This window comes from Anopheles stephensi, chromosome 3 (assembly GCF_013141755.1).
Source record: "Anopheles stephensi strain Indian chromosome 3, UCI_ANSTEP_V1.0, whole genome shotgun sequence".
Lineage (NCBI taxonomy): Eukaryota > Metazoa > Arthropoda > Insecta > Diptera > Culicidae > Anopheles > Anopheles stephensi.
In genome coordinates this window covers 27,407,381-27,419,324 of record NC_050203.1, presented here as the reverse complement: position 1 = coordinate 27,419,324, position 11,944 = coordinate 27,407,381, and the positions used below count along the sequence as shown (strand labels likewise).

The window sequence follows — 11,944 nt, the reverse complement described above, 5'->3', positions numbered from 1 at the left end:
ACAAAAAGTTTATAAAGAACCGATAAAGGGCGGACCAAGTCTTTCTTTAGTGACAAAATTACGATTAAAAGATTAAATTGAGCAGAAAGTAAGTCAATAGGAAGAGCTTACGGAACTAAAGGAGTCAACGGAACATCAGTAGCAATTGTTGAGGGTTTCTTCTTCTGCTTTTTTGGCCTAACGACGTCTTAGGACATGCCTGCCATTTCTGACTTACTAGACTTATTGATACCGTGTAGTTGGATAGTCAGTCCTCACTGTGGGGGAACGGCCCAGATGAGAAGATCGGTGTCGCTATTGCATCTACCACCATGCCACCCCAAAATATAGAGGGTTTAATATCCACAAAATATTCTTCATGGTTTAACGACATGCTAAGGCCATTGCCGAATATTCAGTTCTTGCTACGAAAGAGCAGTTCAGGTTGGGTTCGTCGATAGCAGGGCATACTGTGTGAACATCGGTGTCGTTGCATCCTTGGCCCCTAGACCGTCCCTACCTCTTTACTGATGGCCAAGCTCTATATCTTGTGGAGATGATCCTCCTTAACTTGCTGTTTACCATTCACAATAAAAAGATTTAATTAAATTTCCACACTTCTATCACTCAGCATTCACAGGTGGCTAGAGCATAAGACTCCGTTTGCTTTAAACCGAAAACAAAGCAAAGCTATCCTTTTTCATCCCACAAATCATTAACACATCCATCGGCACACCAGAACTGCTCGACTGTATCTGATAAATATTCACATGGTTAAATAGAAAAACAAATCGAACTTTCCTATGAAACTAAATACGAAATCATTACGAGTGCATGCTTTTTCCCTATTACTCGGAACGTCCTGGGAGCAGCAAACCACCTAATACTAATTGCTGTCGGTAGCAATCGCATCATAACCCCTTCCCCAGTAGGTGATGCATCCGGGTAGAAAAACTCCATCTTCTGAAGCATGTGTTGCAAAATTGTTGCGATTGAATTCGAATGTAAATCACACCGCTCTCCCACCGAACCACCCATGTGCGCTACTGACACTTTTAATTGCTGACAAACCAGCGGGGAAAACGGATGCACAAATATCATTTACGAGCGCCACAGAAGCATCCGCACCAACAAAGTATCACCACTGCATCTGCACCGTTCTATTGCGCTGTCGGTCGGTCGGTGAAGACAATCGTCAAGAGCACACGTACCGGGATGACAATTTTCCGACCGTTGCATTACAGAACAACACGTGTGCGAGGGTAGGAAGAAATCAAGGGATGTGGTTTGTTCTTATTTCTATGCACAGATTTCGTTTTTGCACAGGTGAACAAATGGATACCGCGAAGAGAGTGTCAATGGGTACGTGTGTGCTTGGCCTGCTTTTTTTCTTGCTCCCCCCCGACCGGGAAAACTAGATGAATGATGATGGTAGCCGCGCGCATCATCGCGAGGACAAATCTCTTTTATTCTTCACGGTGACAGCCCTTTTGTTGTGCTTTCGTGCAGCGGCACGACACGTAAACACAACGACGGTGCGCACAACAGTGGAAAAGATGTGTTTTAATCTGTGAAATGTAAAACCACACCTTGTGCATGAAGCTTTTTAAGCGCTGCACATCTGCTGCATTCATTACAGAGTGCGGTTGTTGTTGTTTTGGGTCGGCTGGGACGAGAGTTCGAGTCGGACGAAAGATCTTTCAGTCAGATGGGAAAGACAGGCATAACAGTCAGAAACACTAGCTCAATATCTTCGCCGGTGGTGGAAATTGTGGACGAACCGGTTGCAGCACTACTGTGCCGGTCGGTCGACGAACTTACTGCTGCACTCCTTTATGATAGTGAACATGCAACTCGTACCCATTCATACGCTTTCGTTTTGTTTGAGGAGCACCCACTATTACGGAACGTGGAAGGCACGTTGTTGTTGCTTCCCGACCGAGGGAGACAGCCCGTTTAATCAAGGGAAATGACAGTTATTCAATGCGGCACTCGATGGCGAGGTGTACCACCCGGATGGGTGGCATAATTGGAAGAAATTGACACACAGGTTCAAGGTTAGTTTCGGTGTGCTGGTTGGCGTAAGTCTTCGAGAAAATGTCAAGGATAGATATGTACGGTTAAGGTTATGGATGGGCCAAACATTGCTGGAATTGGAGTTCGAACTCTCCCACAGTCATAATGGGTGGATGAATAAATGTTTACTTTTTCCAGCTGATTTTGATGATGCACTGCTGCAAAGTAGATCAATATTTTTTTTCTCCTTTCGATATGGGCTCTCAAAGCTCACGGAGCTATTATCGAACTCGATTGTTAGAGAAATGTTCTCTAAAATGATAAACTGGTATTTTGGAGATTCTGCCGTTCTTTCTAACCGTTTAATGGCAGAAAGAGCTTAAATGAAGACAAGAGCTTTAAGTTATTCGTATTGTATTACCGTACCTAATGTATTTTTTTTATATAAAAAAAATCATCTGTTCAGAACTACGAAAATGTTATTTGTTGTATTTTTTCCTGTCTGTGACAAACATACTTTGAGGTTTTAGTAGCAAAATATTTGGAAAAAATAAATTAAAATTTTACTTTAAATAAAAAACGACGAAAAATTAAGTGAATGATAATTCAAAAGCTATTTTGTGCAAAATGAGAGATTTATTTTAGATAGTGTATAGGCATCGAAATAGGAAGGAAGTTGCTAAAATTTTCTGGTCTGTAACTTCTCTTAATTATCCTAATTTTTCCCAATCGGCTTAAATTCAGAGTCCTTTCTACGTTAAATCTAATTATTATACACAAAAGTTTTGAGATTTGAGCTTCCATGTTTTGTTTTATTTCAAATTTGGCTCGACATTCTACCGGCAGAAACCAAATATTGTTAGGGTTTTAATTTTTAGTTATGAAAGGGTGCACAAACATTTTCACGGGTTGCACTCATTTTCATGTTGTATATATTTTTATTTTGATTTTTATTTATTATTGAGCTCATTTCATTACATCAACTTTCAAAATTTATTCTTTTTTTATTTATTAATTATTACGAACAGATGCCGTATTGTCAACAGCTATCAAAATCAAATGATAAAAATAAATGTTTGCGATCTCAAATCTGTTGCATGCTTCTCAAAATATACGTCACTTAAAAGAGTTCTAATGGGGCGCGTGCAAAATTATATAAGTTAGTCAAAACTAAAACCTAAAACCCTGTAAATAGCGGACACCTTTAATTGATTGAACAAGTCAAACATACTTTATAGTTTTAGGCAATGTACCACTCTATTTATTTTATTTATTAAGCTTGTGCCAGCATCCAAATTGACCTAATTTTAAATCATGACAAACTCGAATACATACACATTAGCAGCAGGTATTAGCGTAAGTAAGCGAAAAAAAGCTAAAACTGAACGTCTTAATACCGGTTTATTTGTCAGCCCATTTGACTAGGGTTGTTTGAGACGTTCCCGCTCGAGAACGTCTATCTGGATAGGTGTCTATCTGTTTACACTCATGTCTTTTGTCCGAAAATCAATTCCCTGTTTTGATCGATCACCAACCCTTAAATGTCTTAAATTAAGTTCGTTTCCATTCTGACACGCTTCCGAGGCAGCGATCGATCAACGTGTGAAGTGAGTTATTTTGGCAATGAAATGCTCTCCTTTTCGACTCCTTTGGAGCACTGCAAAAACCCCGAAACATACAAGAGCCACCCCCCTGGGGACCTTGAATGTTTAATAACTGGTTATTCGATTTTTACCAGCTGTCCTTTTTTATTTCATTTCGTTTTCATACTATGCAAAATATACCTTTCAAATGCCAAAACCGTGGATACGTCCGAAGCTTACATCATACTTGCTCGGACAGGTTCCGGGGAAATTTCTGAGGAACAAGACGGGATAAAAGCTATTGGCGGAACAGAATTTATTAAGACACACTGTCTAATATGAGAACTTGGATGTTAGTGTAGGCTTCAGAGCAGAATTGTTTGACAATTGTTAGCTTCCAGTATGGTAATACTTAATAGGAAACTAAGTTTTTTTGGCTTTATTAAAACAATACACATTTGCAGCGGTGATAATTTATAGAATTCTGTGTGACTTCGCTTTCGTTCGTGGTAACCAGTTATGGCCTTGAGAGTGTTAATTCCTGACACTTTGGGACGTTTGGATGATTAAATTAGAATATTTAAATATTTTTTTGTTGATTTTTTAGTTACTTTAAACAGGCTTTGAGACATCAGACTTTATTCTTTCCGTTTTTATTAATTTGTTTTAATCCACATTGGACATTGGCTGCCGTAATACCCTTTCGCCTATTAATTAAAACAAGGCCAGCCAGTGCTGCAGAAACGTTTTACACGAAGCGGGGCTAATGATAATGTAGACCAGATATTGCAAACGCCTGCAAACAGTACCCTAACGGTGGCCACCAAATGTACCACCCAAAAGCCACTTGTCCTGGTTCGTGTGAGGAAAAAGTACTTAAGCAAAAGTTACAACCTTGAGCTACATACATCCAAGCTCAAGGGACCGAGAAGGAAAATCCTTGGAAAACAATTATCTATGCTCCCCACGGTTGTAGAGAGTGTACGGGAGAGCGAACGAAAACGAAAAAAAAAAAACTCGAAGTGACAACACACCGATACAACTGCCTGCACTTCTCGCAGAAACGGGAAAGACACTGCTGTCCTGTTGCGATGAAGAGTTAAACCTCTTCGAAATCCGCTCGGTAATTAATGAACACGATGAATCCCGGCACTGAAAAGAACTTTTTTCTGTCGTGTGTGCATGGACGGTACTTCTTCGGAACATCGGATACGGAAAATCGAAGGCCATCGAACTAAACTGACAAACTCTTGTAGTCAGTAGTGTGTAGGGGCGCGTTGGTCGATCGTTCGACAGTTAGAGGACTTCCGTCTTAATTTAGTTCCCGGGTCATGTGCCCTACTTAGGGGAAAGTGAAGATGGTGAACGGCTTTGGGTTGTTAGGTTTGCAGAACGTTTTGAATGGGTAGACATCTATATTAGTATGCAAGCCAGATTTGAAAGTACTAATTAGAATAATATATGTATCTCTAAGCTTATTTTGACGAGCGAGCTAGTAATTATTTAATTCCTAATTAAGGTATTTTTGTTTGATTTATTTTCTGTCCACTGTGTACGAATAATAAAATACAGATTTTTTTTCTCTTTTTTAGATTAACATGAGCACGATGATTCCTGCTGCTATTGGGGTGAGTTTGACAAATATTTAAATTATACCTCATGTTGTAAAAAAACTATTTTAAGAAAAAAAACAAAATTTATAATCAAATATGTATCTAACACCGGTTATAGAGTAAATATAAAGTAAAATATTTTGTTTTCAAATGTTTTCTGGCAAAATGCTTCCATTGTGTGAAAAGCTTTTGTCTTGAAAGCTCCCCGAACGTCAAGCTTTCGAGCAGTTGCAATGTAATGTAGCGCGACATACCGAAAGTGCTGTTTGCCTGCTGTGACAAGTACGAGACAAAATAACCCTCACGGAATTTGTTCTATTTATTTGAGTGTTTTGCGTATTTTTTGTGTAAATTTTTACTTCACAGGAATTAAAAAGGAGGTGAATCGTTGTAGATCCAAAACCTACGAAATGTAGAAAATAATGAAAGATCAGATTACACTGTTCGTCAAACAATGTAACTTAATAATAATTAATTTTGCTTTGGTGTTTGACCTGCGCGATAACGACAAAATTCTTTTTGTATGTATCACTACGATAGACAACTTTGGCCTCTTCTGTAGTCCTTATAATTTCCTTAGTTTCAACCGTCATATCTTAATAAGATCTTAAATATTTTATTCAACTATCTGGCAGTTAATTATTGTGTCGTAAAACGAATGTTGCACGACCTCGTCAAGAGGGTGTTACGAGACGCATTTTCATCTGCTGTCAAATAATAATGCGTGGTGTCGATTATCCGTGTTGACGCTGTTAATTCGCGATATTATTTACCTATTTTTTATGTATACAAAATATTATTACAACACATTGTGCTGCTCGTAACGATTAATTATTATATATAATAAAAAGCAAATTGTTGACGTACATTTAACACTAAGAGAAAATACTTCCTATTTTTACTCTGTGTGTATAGTAATATTTTTGCCTAAATATTTTTTAATTGATTCTTCATATTTTCTCAACATTTATTGAACAAGATAACAATTTTGCATTGCACGATGTTACATGCACTAATCCTTATTAGAATCAATTTCTTCCGGAATTGCAAAACGCAATCGAATCAAACGGCCCATAGTCGTTGACAAACACGGTCAAGATTTGTCATGCCGGATAATCTGCCCACAGTCCCACAGTCGAGTGAAATCCGCAGCGTAGAGCAGTACGCAGATTCGTCGCGCGGGTCTATTTTTACTTAAAACAAAACCAAAAAAACAAATCGCTGCCCTTCCGCGACGCGTGCAGCACAAAATTTGGTTGTTGTGTTGTTGGTTTTTCTTTCCTGTAAGCGTGTGTGTGTGTGTGTGTGAGTGTAAGGCGTATGATGGGCCTGCAATGTTTACAATAGTGTTTCCGTTTTTTTCCACCCGCCTGTAGGGTGGCAGACACCCTGAATACATTCTCCTAGCAACTGTGAAAGGGGTTTCAGTTGTTTATCGTTTGCCGAAACGCTTATGGCCTATGGTCCAATAAAAATCCGGAGGGGTTGATAGTGTATAAAAATTTAATGCTTTCCGTGAAGCTTTTACAAAAAAGTGTTGAAAGGTGTGAGGGTGCAATAATGGTTCTAGAAATTATAAATTCCAAAAATATGCCATTTGAAGCGGTTTTTGTTATATTCATTCCTTAACATTCCGCTCGGTCCATAAGTATGCAAAAATCTGTCAACATATTCGAGAGAGAGAGAGAGAGGGAGAACCATGTGCGACAAACAATGAGTGAAACAGCATGAAAAACGAACGAATTGGGGAAAAAATGTTGCATGCATTTCTATGGTGCGTCACGACGCGACACAGACCGCGAGAGATTGCATGCTGCCAATTCACACATCCTAGCATAGGAAGATGCAAGTCGAGGTGGATGCTGTGTAACGAGGCAAGGGGATTAAAAAAGCAAAACAAAATACTTTTCCGTTCCATGAATGCTTTACCGATTTTGGGAAGCGATGTGATGATGAGCAACAAAGATACCGGTTTTTTAACAAAACGATAAAAAGTTTTTTCATTTCATTTCGTGACGCTGTTGCGTATTTTAAAATCTTATTTACCATAGAGTTGTGATGTGTACTGTGTGCTATTGTGCTAGTGTGTGCATGTTTAATAAACAGATTAATGAAGAGCTTTTGAGGTGCTGTTGTGCAGGAAAACTTTTCGTTTTTCGTTGCCAAGATGTTTGTATCTTGGCAGTCGATTTGCGGTTGCGTGTGCGCGCGCAGTTGTGTATCATCAGCAAAGGCCACAGTGAAGCGATCGCCGTTTGGCAATGGCTAAAACGAGAAAAAATATATAAATTTTAATTTAAAAAAAGTATAACATTTATTATTAAGCCTTGCAGGCAGATTAAGCCTTGCTTCAGAATTATGTCCCTCAAAGGACCTAGGTTCAAATAAAATCACAGGCTTGGTTTTTTTGAACCTACCTTTTGCTGTCCATGAGTAGGCTAAAACGCGTACTCTCAATAATATTTCCCTGCTCACAGTTGTGTCATAATAATATCGGTTCCCACTTGTTTAGGTTCTTTGAACCTGCTAGGTTCTTTCCGTTCTATTCTAAAAAAAAGAAACTGTTTCCGTTCCGTTCCGAACGAAAAATGGGAATATTCTCATCACCAGACTGCAGTGCTGTCGCCATGATATATGATAATTTTTTTAATTTTCTAATCGAGTATTGATTGTATTTGGATTTTTTTCTATGGAAAATATAATTTTTGATTTCGCAAGCTTCAACTATTCCAATGTGCAGCCGTTGCAAAGGGACACCGCAGAGCTACATCGACGGGTGTGTTGTTGCACGGTTTGCCACCCCATTTAGTCGCATTGCTTCATTCGTTCACGCCAGTTCAGGTTCCGGAGCTAGGTTCCGGGTTTCGCAAAACCGGGCCGAAGTGAAACTGCACTTGGCTGGTACTTCTTAGTCGAAAGTCTAACCCCATTTCCCGCAGGAGTTAGGTAGAGAAAAGCTTTCACGCGTACTTAGTTAGGATTTAGCGGGCACAGAGATTGCCGAGTGTGGTGTGGTGACTTCATGTGTCAGTGAATCAGTTGCAATGTGTAACATTCAGCTAGTGGAACGCGCACACTGCTCGTTTGTTGTCGTTTTGTCTGCCGTACCGCCACGCAAATGCTAATCTGTGTCCCGTGTGACAGCAGTTTTAGTGACCCAACGGATCGGTTTGTGTCACCCTAGGGCGGTTGTTGTGGTTTTTCGGAGTACACTGGTCTTAAAGTGAAGGGGTTGTAACGTTCACCAGCCAAGAAGTGCGGGGAAAAAAAGGGGAAGAAGTTGGTGGAAAGGGTTGTCCCTAACCGGGGTAACATCCAAGCAGGGGAGCTGTCACGCGGCGAACTTTGCAGCATCCGTGTTCAGTGAGGTTCTGTTGGTGTTGTCGTGGCTGACAGTGAAATTAATAGTCCTCGCAAAATCATTTCAGCTGCAAGTGAGCAACAACAACAAAAAAAGATGGTGCCTGTGTGCTGATTAGTGAGTCGGGAGCTATGCTCACCGGTTGGTGTGATGCTACAAGTGTTAAGAAAATTTGTCGAAGAAAAAAAGTTAGCTAGATAGCAAAAGAAATAAATACAATCACCTACTTCTCCCGGTGGTGTGAGTGTGTGCGATTGCCACTTTGTGAAGTGCAGTGCAGTGTGTGCTTGGTGGGCGCCGGGCCCAGGCTGGGTGTGGGAAATTGCTGTCCCAGCTCTAGTGTTTGGTTGAATTGATAAGAAGTGTAAACATCACGAGTAGCAACGGCACTCGAATGCGATTGCCATGTGTGTGCAAAAAAAATAGAGTCTAGCCCGATCGAATAATAATTGCAGTGCGCGTGTGTCAGTGTCGAAGCATCTTGGTGAACTTGACCGGAAGCGATAGCCAGAATCGATCTCTTCTCGCTGTTTTTTTTTCGAGGCGCTATTTGTGGTTGATGTGATGCTGTTGATGGGTTTCCGAATGATCTAAGGTGTAAGCAGCACGGGGAAAAGAAAAGGTAACAGAAGCTCTCATTCTTACCATAAGGGTTAAAAGGCCCTAAATAAGGGCAGGAAGAAGTGTATGAACCATCCCTTTGTTCTTTGTAATGAGAAGGTAAAAGCATGGGAGAGTTTTTGAAGGGAGTAGTCTGGAGTTTGTCCCACATCGGGAGAGAGTTGTGGTAAATTTGTTACAAGCCCTAGAACAATGCAACCTTGACCTAAAATTGTGAGTAAGGGATTTATTTAGGGGAAAGATGGATTTTACCAAATTTTCATTCGTTGACCCAAAGTTCCAGCAATTCTCACGAATAACGCATCGTCTGTGTACAGAGAAAATTGAACATCGAAATCAGTTCTTTTGGAGGAGCTGTGGCCAGCTGTCGTGTAACTACTTTTGAGGTTTTGGCCGTACTGACATCTCTATCTTCTATTTAAGCAGTTGGTATATTACAATTTGGTCTGTAGAGCATCTTCTCCCTGAAGGAGAATAGCAAGGGCACTGGATGGGGACTAAGTTTCAGTCACAGAACGCTCTTGTAACATCGTAAACTCCACCATAAGTTGAGGATGAAATCTGGAGGGCCTGGTGACTTTATCGTTCTACATCTTTTGTCCGAAGGGCACTATTCCAAACCGCCAAAGAAGATTGAGGACAAGAGCGGCATTATAGTAACTAAATCCCTTGTCGAATGTCCTTCTGTGTCTGAGTAGTGTGACTCACTGCGTTGCTCAATCGGTGGTCAAAACAAATGTGTCGCTAATCGCCAAAGACTTGCGACAAAGCTGAGCTGATATTTTAATTTTTTTTGGGAGTCATGGCTAAGTTCCAAACTGACTGTCGTAAAGCCTCTCGACAAGAAGTAGTGGCTATTTTTTTTTTGGTCCAATGATTCATAGTCGTAGGAATCAAAATAAAACACCAACCCCGTGAGTTATCTGCATACATGTTTTTTTGAGGTGTCTACAAAACCGATAATAATTTATTGCATGATTGAACGTGACGTTTTGTTACAACACATCGCTAACCCTTATCTAGCCAATTGCTTAAAAATAGTTCGATGATAACATATTGCAATTAGTATTCACTTATCAAATATGTCCTTATTATTGCTGCCCTTATCAGGGCTTAGAACTGAGCGACGGCTTATCTGCTAAATTGTGCTGACCTGCGTACGTGTAGGCGTTCGATTGTGAAGAGCATGATAGTGTCCATCAGTATTTGCCATTCTGACAGCTTACTGTTACGCGTAACGCTGTGCAAAGAACTATATTCTTTCAAAGCAGCTAGAACCTCTAGAACTAGTTTTATAGCAACGGAGCAACCACACCGATAAGTGGTTGGTTGGGGCCAAGGTAAAGGTCCTCGACAGAGGAGGAGGGGCGGTGGTGTTTGTTGTAGTGGTAGGGTTTTACAAAATTGTTCCTTTCCTATCGAAAGAACGCAAACCAGCGTCGTGCGCCGACCGTGTGATTGAACCGAACGAAGGGCTCCGGTTACTGTTACGACAGGGTCGAGCGAACAGTCAAATCCAGTTCGGCTAGTGTCAAACCAGCCTCTCAAGGTGATGTGTCGCCTTCATTATCATCACCTCCTGCGTGCTTGCGTATTCACCGGCGTTGCTCTCAGTAGACCTGGCGCTCACTTGGTGTGGTGTGCACTTTGTGACTTACTTTTAAGCTGCCCCTTGATAAATGCCCCTCGTCCAGAGGTTTGAGAAGGGTGCATCGAGCCTGATCTCTGCAAGCGTGTTTGATCGAGTCTAGCTCAAAACTGCAGGGCGCAATCTATTAAAAGCGGTATTCACCAGGATTGGGTAATCTTACTCTCATCCTTCATCGAAAGTTTCTCTCACACCGAGGACTTCATTTGTATGCGTTTGGTCTGCGAACCGCTGGTTAAAAGCACGGCCTGCATAAAACCGCGAAGTGTTTCGAGCGACCGCAACAACAACACCACAACAACCGACACAAACGACTACGATTCCGGCGACAATGATGATGTAATGGTTGAATTTATCAGCTGACAACCGTTCCAGTGACGAATGGTGGTTGTGATACGGAGTTTCTTTCCATCCGTTTTGTTTTGTAATTTATATCTCGGCTCTGTTTTTTTAAATTCAACGTCCCCTGCAGTCTGTGGTGACAGTTGCGTGTTGACGCAATTCGCTGGGCTGGTGCGGACGTCCAGTGCGAACAATTGATCTGAATCACATCAGAAATTTAATTTAGCAAGTTATGCAACATTGATATACTGTCTGCTGCATGTTAATGCTTACACTACTGGCCAGGTAGAATTCCTTGGAATTTCTTCCGAAGTTCTGTTCGGTATACGTATGAGGATACTGAGGATACTGATCCTCATATAATATGAGGATCATTTGCATACGTCAAGAGAGAATTTCTGTTTTCAATTCCATTGATTCCTCGCTAATACAAACAACCGAGCTCTCGGGACGTCATTGTTGCGGCTTTTGTTTTGAAAAGTATCGAATGTCATACGAAATCGTATACTGATGCAATTCGTTAGGTCGCTCGCTCTCGGTCGGTCGCTCACCGTTTAAGCCATCACCGGTCGCGTGCAAGGGCGGCCAGTTATGCAAGCGAAAGTCAAACATCACAGTTTGGGTCAGGCACCCAGATTTTAGGGGGAGCCCTCTTTTTGAGCAACCAATTCCCATCCCAATCGAGCAAAGCACAACATTCAAACTTTAGCCCATGTTTACTATGATCTCCTCCGGGTTGGTACTTTGCTTGCTCTCGGAGATGCTGTTTTTGTTGTTGGTG

The 11,944-nt window shown here is 41.0% G+C and overlaps 1 protein-coding gene across 7 annotated transcripts in view; it reads left to right on the top strand.

Annotated features, from left to right (window-relative positions):
- LOC118511531 overlaps window positions 1-11,944 on the top strand; it is an 88,792-nt gene that overhangs the window by 28,161 nt on the left and 48,687 nt on the right. The window contains exons 1-2 of one of the 7 annotated variants that reach the window (XM_036054720.1): window positions 6,320-6,474; window positions 8,620-9,174. The gene's annotated coding sequence lies outside the window, so the exon portion shown is untranslated. Of the gene's footprint in view, window positions 1-5,170; window positions 5,207-6,319; window positions 6,503-7,975; window positions 8,138-8,619; window positions 9,175-11,944 lie in introns of those variants that run through there. The other 6 variants (XM_036054724.1, XM_036054723.1, XM_036054721.1 and 3 more) reach the window with 6 other exon arrangements.